We start from the raw sequence: 12496 nt of genomic DNA on the forward strand, positions 1-12496 counted from the left end.
ATTTATTTTAACACAAATTATTGAGCCTCTTCTATGTTCAAGGGACTACACTACGGCTGGAGGCAAAAAGATGGACAGAATGTGGTCCCCTACTCTGAAGCAGTTCCTAATAGTGTGGAGGGCACCAGCATGTAAATCAATCATGACAAAAGGGCTGAAGAATGATAAAAATACCAATAATAATCATCATTATAAAGTGAGAAGTATATTCTATAGTCCAAGTAGTATGTCTAAACACACAGAAATGTGAAACACCCATGGAGAATTAAATACTAACACATGTTCTATGTATTTATGCAAAAAAGTGAATGGTGCAAATACAGGTAGTGCGATGTTTTTTCAACTGCCTCAAGAATATGAAACCCAATTGTTATAAAGACGTCAGGAACTCTATCTTAAATCGCTATCTAAAGCCCCTGCCTCATTTTCCTGGCTGCAATCTCAAGTAGATATCAATTTAAAGAAACCACTGGCACAGAGAAGAAATGTCACAGAAAAATCTCGAAATGTTATTGATTTTTAAAGAATGGCATAAATACCTTCTGTAGCATTCATCCCCAGAATGGAAGTGAATGAAGGATTACTCAGAGTACATGCAGAATGTCATCATTCTGCAGCAATGTACAACATTCAATGATAAGCATGAGACAGTAAACTTTAGCCAAAAGGGGACTCTGTTCACCACTGGGTTCCTACGGCTTTGCATTCGGTAAGTGTTGATTGAATGAGTAAGAATGTCGTGATACTAGTAATGTGCTGCAAATTTTCACTTAGATTCAATTTTGATATGCATAGAAAATCTTTTAAGGGCCAAACTTCTAGACATCTTTGAAAGTTTGAAGCAAAACTCTTCTTCAGAACATAGGCTCAAAAGGTACCGAAGGAGCAAGGTGAACTGCAAGCTTCTAGAGACAGAGCATGCTTGACACATAGATTGACTGAAGAGAAGCAAAATAGTTGAATTGCTCGTGTAGTGGATCCCTGTCCAGATCTTCCTTCAGGACTGACGCACTCATTCCTTAACACCTGGGAAATTGGTGATTGACAGCACTGACCTGAATGACTGTCTGGGAATTACCCTCAAGGAAGAGAGCTACTTGGCCAAAAGTAGCTCACCTTCCTTTCCCTAGAGCAGCCCTCATCTATGAATCGTTGATAGGGCCTGGAACAAGGTATGTGTAATGAAGTCCCATGCTCCTTGCCTCAAGGTGCGACAACTCGGAATACTTATTCCAGCTCAAGGACTTTCATGGGACTGTCTGAGGTCTGCCTGCATCGCAATTGCATTCTTCCACTGGCATAATCCTTCTTCCTTTACTTCCTCACAGATGTGGGTCCCGTGAGCACTCCCCAATAAACTTCATGCATGCAGTTCTCTGTCCCAGAGTTGGTTTGCTGAGGAGCCTGACCAGCGATGTTCTATGTCACTTATTATTTCTAAATAAAGAAGAGGAATCTCTTCTAAAGGCTAAATCATCCCCCGGAGAACTGGGTTTTGGCCTTGGTTCAAGCTCAGTGCTAGGCATCCATGTATTCCAAAAAATGTAAAGTGGTAATCAGACAATCAGAGAGAGTTTCTTAGAATGTCATCTTTTGAATCTCTGATTTTCTACCATTTAGCTACTTACTATTATGTTAGAATATTACAAAATATTTTGAGTTTAATTTTAAGTATAGTTAATATTTATTTAGCACTTATTTGTTTACTATTTCTGTTGTAAAATGAAACACAGTTTCAGAAAAATCACACAGAACTCTGTAGATTAATGAGCGATGCATTTGTTGAAATAATTACTCATGTTTAGAAATAGAACTTTTCTAGCTACCCAACGAGCCCCGTTCCAGTTTCAACACTTCTCTCTTCCTTCAAAGTAACCACTATCCTGATTCTATAATAAGCATTTTTTTGGCAGTTCTTTATAGTTTCATCAAAATTGTGTATCCCTAGACACTATAATTTTGTCTTGCCTATTTTTCAAATTTTAAGTCTTCTAAATCTTTTTAAATCCGCAGGTCCTCCCTCTGTCCCTTTCTTTTCTTCACAAATTATTTATTGAAGAACCTGAGGGATTTGATCTGCAGAATTTCTTACAGTCTGTATTTTTCCCTTTAACACTTTCTTCTGTCCTCTGTATTTCTACAAATTGGCAGCTGGGTCCAGAGTAGTGTTGATTCCTTCTGAAAGATGAAATTTCAATCCCAATTTAATCCATTCAAATATCTTCGCTGAAGCTCAAATTGTCCTGCATTTGGCTAGTGGGAACCTCCTTGGGTCGGCTTTCGAGTCCTTTTATTTATTTATTTATTTATTTATTTGTGAGATGGAGTCTTGCTCTGACGCCCAGGTTGGGGTGCAGTGGTGCAATCTGAGCTCACTGCAACCTCCACCTCCTGAGTTTAAGCGATTCTCCTGCCTCAGCCTCCTGAGAAGCTGGGATTACAGGTGCATACCACCATGGCTGGCTAATTTTTCTTTTTTTAGTAGAGATGGAATTTCACCATGTTGGCCAGTCTGGTCTTGAACTCCTGACCTCAAGTGATCCACACCCTTTAGCCTCCCAAAGTGTTGGGATTACAGGCATGAGCCACTGTACCAGCCATTGAGTTCTTTTAACATTACTCTGATAATTTTTTTCGTTATTTGCCATGACAGGGTTTTCCAGGTGCATCTCGTACATTTCTTACCCTAGACATGGAAATAGCCACTTCTTCAAGAAGACTTGGGTGTTGTTTTGAGGGGGAATGATATTTTTAAGGTCACAACCTGTTTGTTAGAGATGGTGATTGTTTCTGAGCATCTTCAGTGGACAAAGTTATTTCATGAGTTCATACTGATAGTTCTAACTTAAATTCTGGAACACAAGTTTTGTTGTATTTTTTTACTTAACCCCTGTATTACACCTGTATTTCCTTTCTTGCATCCCAAAATCTTAGTTCCCAAGGACAAAGGAGATCATAGAATCAGAACAGTGCATAATTAATCATTTACTCAATTCTAATGTTACACACCCAAACAATATTAGTAGACCACTGGCAATATAGTTAATGAAAATAACTAAATTGTTTTTGCAAATACTTTCTTCATTCTCCCCATTAAGAGTTTTGGCTGTGCTACATCTATATTATCTAAACATGTAGCCTTAAAACTATACTTTCCCCTTTTATGAATGCTCATTTGATCTTAGTTGTATAGTAACTGTATGTTTTACATATCGTATTTAGTCCTACTCATCAGTCCTTATACATATGTCTCTCTAGTGATTTCGATGATCTGAAGCTCATTTCTAGTATATTCCTCAGTTAGGGCTCATGGGAATAATATTCCTTGAGTTCCTGCATATTGATGACAGTCTGTTTATGTTCTTTCTACCTGAAAGTCACTTTTACTGGGAAAAACGTCCTTTAAAGATATTTTCTTTAGACATTTCTTTTCTTGAGTATATTAATTAGGCTACTCTATTTTCTTGTGTCATAACATATTGCTATTGTAACGTCTGATGGTAACCTAATTTTTTCTTTATAAGCCACTTGCCTTTTTTTCTTGAATCCTCAATAAACTTTTTTTTTCTTTAAAATCCAATTATTTTTATTAGAATACACCTTGTTGTTGGTGATTTTGAGATTATATTCTTAGATGTGTGGTGTGCTCTTGAACTGTGTACTTTCAATTATCTTTTTTAATTTCAGGAAAGTATTTTTGATTCATTGTTTTTACTACTTTTTCTTATCCTTATTCTGATTTTCTTCCTCAGGGATTCCTATATTATATAATTTAAATCTTCTTTTCCTATCTTCTCTTTGTCGATTTCTCTTTAATCCATTTTAGCTCTTTATTTCTTTTTGATTTTTAATTTTTTTTTCCTTTTCACCAAATATTCTCTTCAGGCATATTTAGTGCTTATTTGCTTTTGTGTTCCTTCTAGTTTAGTCTTCACTTCTGAAACGACTTTTTCATTTATTTATAATTCTTTCCTATCTTCTGTCACCTGATTTCTGAGTTTTTCTAATTCTGATTTATGCTGTTCTTTTACATCTTGTATCATATTCTTAATGTCTTTTAGCTCATTTTGAAATAGGTTACAGTTTTGATCTGTCCCTGTCTTTCTGATATGCTTTTATTATCTATAGTGATGTTATTCTGCTCCTTATTCTCTTTTATCTTATAATAAATTTGCATGGGACTTGACTTCAATACTTTTCTGCTGCTCATTTTTATGTGAGATCAGTTTTCTTAAATTTTAGAGGCCTGGCTCAGGTGGCTTTTGTAACTTTGGAGAGTTCCCTCTTCTGCCGTTTTCCAAGACTTCCTGGTTCTGTTTTCCTCCTCCACTACAATCTGGATCATTTCTTTCCTTTGTCCCTATTGGGCCTGATTTGCTCAGATTTAATTCCATTCCAGCAGTTTCACCTCAGTGCAAGAGCCTTTCCTGGAAAAGAGCTCCATCCTGGAAGAAGGGTCATAAGTGTTAGATTCCTAAGGTTCCTCCAGTTCCTACCACAGGCCCCCTTGTACTGCCCATTGTTGGACTGGAAACCTCCCAGTTTCAGTGGCTGTTTTTAAATGGGCACACAGTGCTTTGTCTTTGATTCTCTCTGCTTTCTGCGGCACAGACACTGATACCACTCTGGTCTTGCAGCTGTTGGTGGTTTGTCCTCACTGGCTGATATTTAAGATTTGTAAAGAAATGTAATCATCTAATTTCATTGCAAATGTTAGCCATGGATTTTTGTTTTGGTATCTGATTACTTTGTCTGTTTTAATGCAGAAATTCAGAGAGATAAAATATGTATGTTTATCACATCCACTGCCACCGTCTTCTTCTGAACACTAAGTATTTGCCAAGCACTCTCTTACATATTGTCTCATTCAATTTTTACAACATCCGGGTGGAGTAGGAATAATTATCATTCTTATTTCATATAGAGGGAAACTCAGGCTTAGGAGGTCAAATAGCTTTTGAAGTGGTAGAGCGGGGATTTGAACCAATGTCTGGGTGATTACTAAGTCTGCTAATCTTTATGTCAAAAATATTTTAAAATCAGTTCTTTAAAATTTAAAATATAGATTCCCATAGAAAGTTTTCTAACCAAAATATTATAATTTATGGTTAATAAAATATTAGAAAATATTAGTTTTTGAGCAGAAGAATTTGGATGATTTTTTTCTTTTGTGGACATCCTCAAATTTCTCTAATGAGTCTACATTAAGTAAAAATGAAACATCCAATACACCTTATTTTAAAAATTAAAACAAGCGTGGCTGCATAGTTCTTTTGTGAGTCTTCAAAAGTTTATTTAATTCGTGATGTACCTGGAATATAGTATGTATGTGTGTGTGGATACTTATGCATACACCTACATTTGATGAAAGCGGCAAATCATGCATCTGCAAAAGTAATAGTAATAGCATAATTGTTAAGATGCTTAATGGTTAAGGATGTCAGATTTACGTTTAGACAGACTTGAGTTTGAACACTGGGTCTTTGTCTTATCCGGTTACCTTGGATGACTTATTCAGCTCATTCAAGCTTCAGTAAAGTGGAATAACTTCAAAGGATTGTCCTGGTCATAAAACGACGTAATACATGTGATGCAAAGTACTTAAGGCAGTACTAAGCAATAATAAGCAGTCACCAAATATGAATAGTTGTGAAACACAACAATAACAAAAAATCAGGCATAGTAAAAATAAAAGGAAGATTGTAGCTATTCTGAAAAAAATTCTGTGTAATGTCAAGCCTGCAGAAATAGATGGCTTTTTTGTTTGTTTGCTTTGCAGAGGGGAGGGGATTTTTTTAAAAAACCAATTTATCAGAGATCAATGAGTGCCTTAAAAATATTTTCACAACTGGAAGAAATGAGAGTTAAAGTAAGTAATCTTAGAATAGGTGGTCCAGTGTGGAACTGACAGCTCACACATCACATAAAAGGCATGTATAGGTCAGATACCTGTTGCAACTTGGAAATTGACTTCCTGTAGTGTTCTGGGGACAGACTGGAAATTACCCTGCTGAGCCAGTACATACTTGACAGAAAACTTAGGTCTCCCAAGGAACTGATTTGGAAGGCCATTTGTAACCCTGATAACTGTAAACAAATTGTACTGAAGTGGTAACTTCAAATGTGTGTTGATGCAAACTGTTAGGCTATTCAACTGCAATGAGTTTAATTGGTTATAAGAGTGTTGTTCTCCTTGGACAGTGTAATACCCACCTCTCCTTCCCCACTGAATTTGTTATTTTGTGATGGCTGCTGTTGAGATAATAGAAGCATTTCATTTTATTGAGCGCAAATACACGATCAAAATGTATAAACAAGATTTCTCCCTTTCAAATTTTGGGCTGTAACATCATTTGTTCAGTGATAAGCTGCCTGTTAGCATCATCCATAAGAGATATGGAGGCCATTTTCCGTAGCCACAATGTGGGGAAGATAGAGAAGGTTAGGAATAGTGCATTTATTGTAAGAGGAATCCCCAGTGCTGCAGGCAGTGTGGCCAGTTGAGACACATTTCTGGTAGTTAGTGATTGGATTTGTGCACCTGCCTTCCTGGGCCTGGCTCCCCACTGGGGAAGTCCGGTAAGGCTGACAGATAATAAGCTTCGGTGACAACAACTCTACCACTGACTCCAGTACACCTATGATGGGAAATCCTAAGGTGAAAAGAATCTGTGAGCTAACATGGTGGCTAGAAAACCTCCTGCTACAAATGTGAGTTGTGGTTGTCACTACACAGATGGTTTTCAGCTGCAAGAATCTAGAATGGATTCTCCTGAGGTTTCCAGTTTCTGTAGAAGGTAGATTTTTTTTTTTTTTCCTGAACAACTAGATGTGTTTATTTTCTGATAAGTATTTTGTGACTCTTGAAACTAATAATGATTATCTCTTTGATTTGATCACTAGGGAGTCCCATGTGTGTCTCATCTCAACAAATATTATAATATCCCTAAAGACAGGAGCTTTTATGTAGTTATTTATCTGGAGAACAGAGATGCATCTCTCTCTATTAATCTCTTCATTTTCCCTTCACTGTGATTTCCTCATCCATCATTTATTCCCCAGTATATATACTTTCTTGTGAGGCATTTAAGACTTTTAAAATCAAGTTATATTAGTTCTACGCCTAATAGTTTCCACGTCAGGCTAAGAAGAAGTACAGAGGGAGCCTAACTTTACCTTTCATTGTTTTGGTCAGTAATTAATTACATCTTCACTTAGTAGAGAGGATGAAGTTGCTAGGAGTGTATATGGTCTGTTCCATTTATTGCCTTTTGAGAAAAACTTTCTTGGCCACTTAGTTGTTATAATCAGTAATTACATCTTTATTAAATAATTTGTAAGATCCTATTCCTGAGTTCTGTGTGCTCATGTAAAACAGGTTTTTAAAATGCTGTCTTGATCTGGTTTGGAGTCACTGACTAGAGGCTGGTCCTTCTTGAGCATCCCATTAACTATGCACCCCAAGCACCTGCTTGATTGGGTTCTCACACTCTGGGCCACTATAGCTGCTCTAATTGTCCCAGAGTCAGGATATTAGGAAACCAGAGCTCACCCCTATTTCGCAGCCTGCTGAATTTATTCAAAGTAGCCAATCCTTAACCTGCTTGCCGGCCTCATCCTTTTCTTCCCACACAAACCACAGTGAAGGTGTTTCCCTGAATTCTCCTTCCTCAGACTCACCCCAGTGCTCCTCCAGCTCGGTTGTCTTAGTCCATTTAGGCTGTTGTAACAAAATGCCTGGGACTGGGTAATTTACAAAGAACAGAAATGTATCTCTGGAAGTTCTGGAGGCTGGGAAGTCTAGGATCAAGACACTGTCTGGGGAGGGCTGGCTCTTTCCATTTCCAAGATGGCGACTTGTTGCTGCGCGCTCACATGGTGGAATAAGGAAAGCGGAAGGGCACAAGGGGCTTAAGTTGCATCCCTTTAGCCTTTTTGCAAGGCACTTATCCATTTATGAAGGCAGAATCCTCATGACTTAATCACTTCCCAAGAGGCCCCACCTCTTAATACTACCACAATAGGGAATGAGTTTCAGCATGAATTTTGTAAGGGACATGCTAAAATCATAGCAAGTGGCTGTGTTCTCCCCAGGGAATGGTGCAGATAACAAAACTGTAAAACTCTTTCTGGTTTCTTTCTCTTGAGCTGCACCTTGACCTCACCATACCTCACCCAAGGTAATATGGTTAAAATAATGAGTCAGTTTTTCAAAGTCCACTTTTAAAAGATTTTCTATTTATGTTTTTGGGCTTTTTGTTTGATTTTCTGAGACTCATGTTGGTATTTTCGATTTCTGTTATTTTCAAAGAATTTAAGAGATTAAAAATACAATGTAATCTGTACAAAGTACAAAATTGTAATATAAATTTATCAAAAATGTAAATTAAAATGTAAAAAGTTTAAAGATTTTTTAATCTATGCTTGTAACAAGATATTTTCTCCCAAAACAGTCAAAAGAATCTATTACAATTAAAAGGTAAAATACAAACTATAGTAAATGAATATAACATGTTAAATGTTATAGAAATCACATTTATATAACTGACATTTTGAAGTTAATTAAAAATATTGAATTAAATTTTATGAAATATTTTTATAAAGAGAACTATTCAAAATTCTAAAGTTCAATATGCATCAGTTTGCCAGTGTAAAGAAATGATAACATGTTTCATGTATGTTGTCTAGCCTAGCAGTTTTGAACCAGTGAGGCAGTGGCAACTTTGCCCTTTAGGAGAGAATTGGCAAGAGATATTACCTAGAGATATTTTTTGGCTGTCACAGGCATTGGGAAAAGAATGGCGAGTGGGGAGGCGTTACTGGACAGAAGCCGGAGATATTGGTAAATATCTTACAAAGCACAGAATAGCTCCCACAACACATAAAATAGATAACTTACAAATGTAAATAGGTTAGAGGTTGAGGAACGTACACACACAAAGGTAAGAGTAATATGAATAGTACAAGATTCTAAGATGCTCATCAGCCACCACGTGTGATGGTTTCTTATATTGTACTAATTTGTGAGTAGTTCTGAAACCATGGGACACAAAGAAAATCAAGAAAAAACATTTAGCATTCCTGGGAAACAATACTTCATTATGCAATAATCTGTTGTGTTCATGCTACCTCAGAGGAAAGATCTGACAAGTTAATTAATTTGTCTTGTCTCATAAGTGCCTCTGCCACTGAAATCTTTCTCATGCTCCAAAGCAGGGCTCATTCATTAGGAGTGCCACAACCCACAAACTTTTACAGCAATTAAATGAAGTTATGCTTTTTGTGGGAGATATGGGGCAAGAGATGAAGAGCATTATTTGGAATAGAAGTGTTATGCCAATATTAGATCCTGAGGGACAGAGGCACAAATGCAGTCTTCAATGACTCTGTGTGTGTGTGTGCATGTGCACATGTGCTATGCGGACCCCCTAAAGCACCAGCCCAGCATAAAGGCCTCTTGTGCTCAGATCTAAAGACAGTTCTGTCATAAATATTTTTATAATGTGTGAAATTTGAGACCTTGGATTTTCAACTTGAAACCAGAAGGTGTTTAGCTGAGAATCAAGTCAGGAAATCAATGGACCCTACTGTAATACTAGATTTCACTTTACAGTTATTCCTGAATACTGTAATAAAGGACAAGTGTTTCTGTAAGTCTGAAAGACTCTTGATGAAAGGGCAGTGGGTGCATAGACGAGTCCCAGGTAGTTGTTTGTGCCTAGAGCAAGATTAGAGGTGAAAGGGGGGATGTGGGTGAGGCCTGGGGGCACAGTGGCCCTTGATCCTAAAGCTGCCTTTGCCTGATTCTACCCAGGGGATTGTAAGGGAAAGAAAACTTCAGTTGAAACACTTTCACTATGCTGGATCTTATTTCCCTCCCCCACTCCAATTTCCCTGGTTCATTTTCTCTTAATTGGTCCTGATTGGAAGTCATCATAAATCAGAATAATTTCTCTTTCATGCTCTTCAAATTTTAACTTACGAAAAAAAGTCTTCAGCTGGAAATGTCCATAAAAAATGAATGTCAGTGGTTTCATCTCTAACAGGGAGAAAATGAAACTCAGACATTTTGGAGTCACAGTCAAACTACCTCAGTATGATTGTGAATTGATTTATACAGGGCCTTAAGAAACTTCATGTCCTTTTTGGAATGTACTAAGCAGGAATCACTCTTTCACAAATCCAGAAATTATAGCCACCCGTGAAGTTAAATGCTGTATCTGTCTTAGCCTAGGTCTGTACTAGGCTGATAATTTACTTCAAGACTCAAAAAGGCAATTTGACTCTGCTATCTAGTTCTCAAAATGACTTATTCGACACTGAGTATTTAGATAAAGACTGAAGATTTCCTTCTTTCCTCCCTCCCTTTCTGCTTCCCTTCCTCTTTTCCTTTCTTTCTCCCTTCCTTCCTTCCCTTTCTTTCCTCTCCCTTCTCTCCTTCTTTCTTTCCATTTTTTAACCCACATGCTGTGGGTGACATTCTGGTGACAGCCTGCTATCATCAGCAGGAACAGTGTGGGAAATATCAATTTATATATGGACAGAGGTTATACATGTTCCCTTAGCTCCAAGGTTGCAAATGGGAACAATCTGCTTTCTAGTGATTTCCAGTCATTATTTGCATAATTTAAAATCTAACATATTAAAGACATTTATGCATCAGTATTTATGAGTTGGCTAGATATCAACTACCAAATCTATAATGTAGAGATTGAGAAGGGGTAGGGTATGTGTAAGTTACTTCATTTTGAAAAAGCCACGGAATTTATCTCTTTCATTAACTTCCTCAACTCGTAGGCTCTGGGCATGAGACTCAGAGAAAGACATTTTAGTGAAACAAGTCCAGGAACCCAACTCAAATTATAGGGTAGTCTATTTTTTGGAGCAATTTTTTAATTTTAAAAACTCACACTGTTGGTGCTGTATAGCTCAGCCAGGAAACCTCAGATGTTAAGGGAGTAGAACATTTATCTTGAAATTATGTCTCACTCCCTTAGAGTTTAGTGGAGACACTTCCTGATAGAGCCCTCAGTGCACCATCATCTCAGTAAGGCCAATAGGAAGGCTGCCTTACGTAGTTTTTCACTTAGTGGCTGTATGACCTTGAACAAGTCCTGAGCATCACTTTATTAATTAAACAGAGACAACAACTGCTTTTCTTACTTTGCAGAGTTGGGAAACCTAAAATTGGTAAATACCAGCTATAGTCCACATGAAATACCCACAGCTTTATACATGTCAGGCAGCAGCATGACAACAAACATCAGTGGTCGTGAAGAACAATGAGGAGAGGATGGTTGTCTTTTTCTGGAGAGTGAAGTGTTCAAGACAGACTCCTAAGGATTAGTCAGGTGGAGCAGGGAAGGGGCACTGTAAGAGGAAGCCTAAAAAGGTGAAATAAAATTTCTTGCACTTCAAATGTTGCTGAGGCTTCGTCTAGCATTTAATCATTCTCTCACTTGGCAAGGCTAGTTAAACTTCGTTTACTGAAGGAAAAACAGATTTTAGACTGTTGAGATTTGGGGAGTGGCACCTACATGAGATGCAGAAATATTTTCTCTTACAGGATGAATAAAAGGCTTCTCAGCCAGAAAACCAGGTCTTTCCCTTTAGTCTTCCAATACCTCTCAAAAAAAGAGTTTGAAGACTTCTAAGCATTCATGTCTTTTTTTTTTTTTTTTGAGATGGAATTTCGCTCTTGTTACCCAGGCTGGAGTGCAATGGCGCAATCTTGGCTCACCGCAACCTCCACCTCCTGGGTTCAAGCAATTCTCCTGCCTCAGCCTCCTGAGTAGCTGGGACTACGGGCGCGCGCCATCATGCCCAGCTAATTTTTGTATTTTTAGTAGAGAGGGGGTTTCACCTTGTTGACCAGGATGGTCTTGATCTCTTGACCTTGTGATCCACCCTCCTTGGCCTCCCAAAGTGTTGGGATTATAGGCGTGAGCCACCGCACCCGTCCAGCATTCATATCTTAAGTAGGATTTCCCATTTTACTTATTGAGCTAAAGTAACTGTGCTCACAGGATACTTTTCTGCCTATTTTCTATGCCTTTTGGTCATGTAAGTGAGGCGGTTGTAGAGATAGATGGACAGAGAAGGAAAGGGAGGGGGCAGAGATAGAAGGGGAAAAGAGTGAAAAGGCAGGAGCATTTATTGAGCATCTGCTGTGTATCAAACACTGCATCAGGCATTTTACATTTTAGGAAGTTAAATCATACAGTGTGGCACAGTCTTTGCCTATTCCAATGATTACTGGACATTTGAGATTAATTGATTGTTTTCAGGTTAAGTGACAATAACTAATGACTTTCTATCTCTTTGAGCCAGGTGGCACCTTTGAATGGGGCAAAAGAATTCCTCCTTGCCTTGCTAAATAGACAAGGTATACTCCTGTACTCTTATGCCAGAGCTTCATACTCTACAGGTTACCCAGCAGTCAAGTATTCTAGGCTCTGACAGAATGCTAAAGTCCTGATGAAGCCACTCACCAGCT

This window comes from Cebus imitator, unplaced genomic scaffold (genome assembly GCF_001604975.1).
Source record: "Cebus imitator isolate Cc_AM_T3 unplaced genomic scaffold, Cebus_imitator-1.0 Scaffold2, whole genome shotgun sequence".
NCBI classification, from domain to species: domain Eukaryota; kingdom Metazoa; phylum Chordata; class Mammalia; order Primates; family Cebidae; genus Cebus; species Cebus imitator.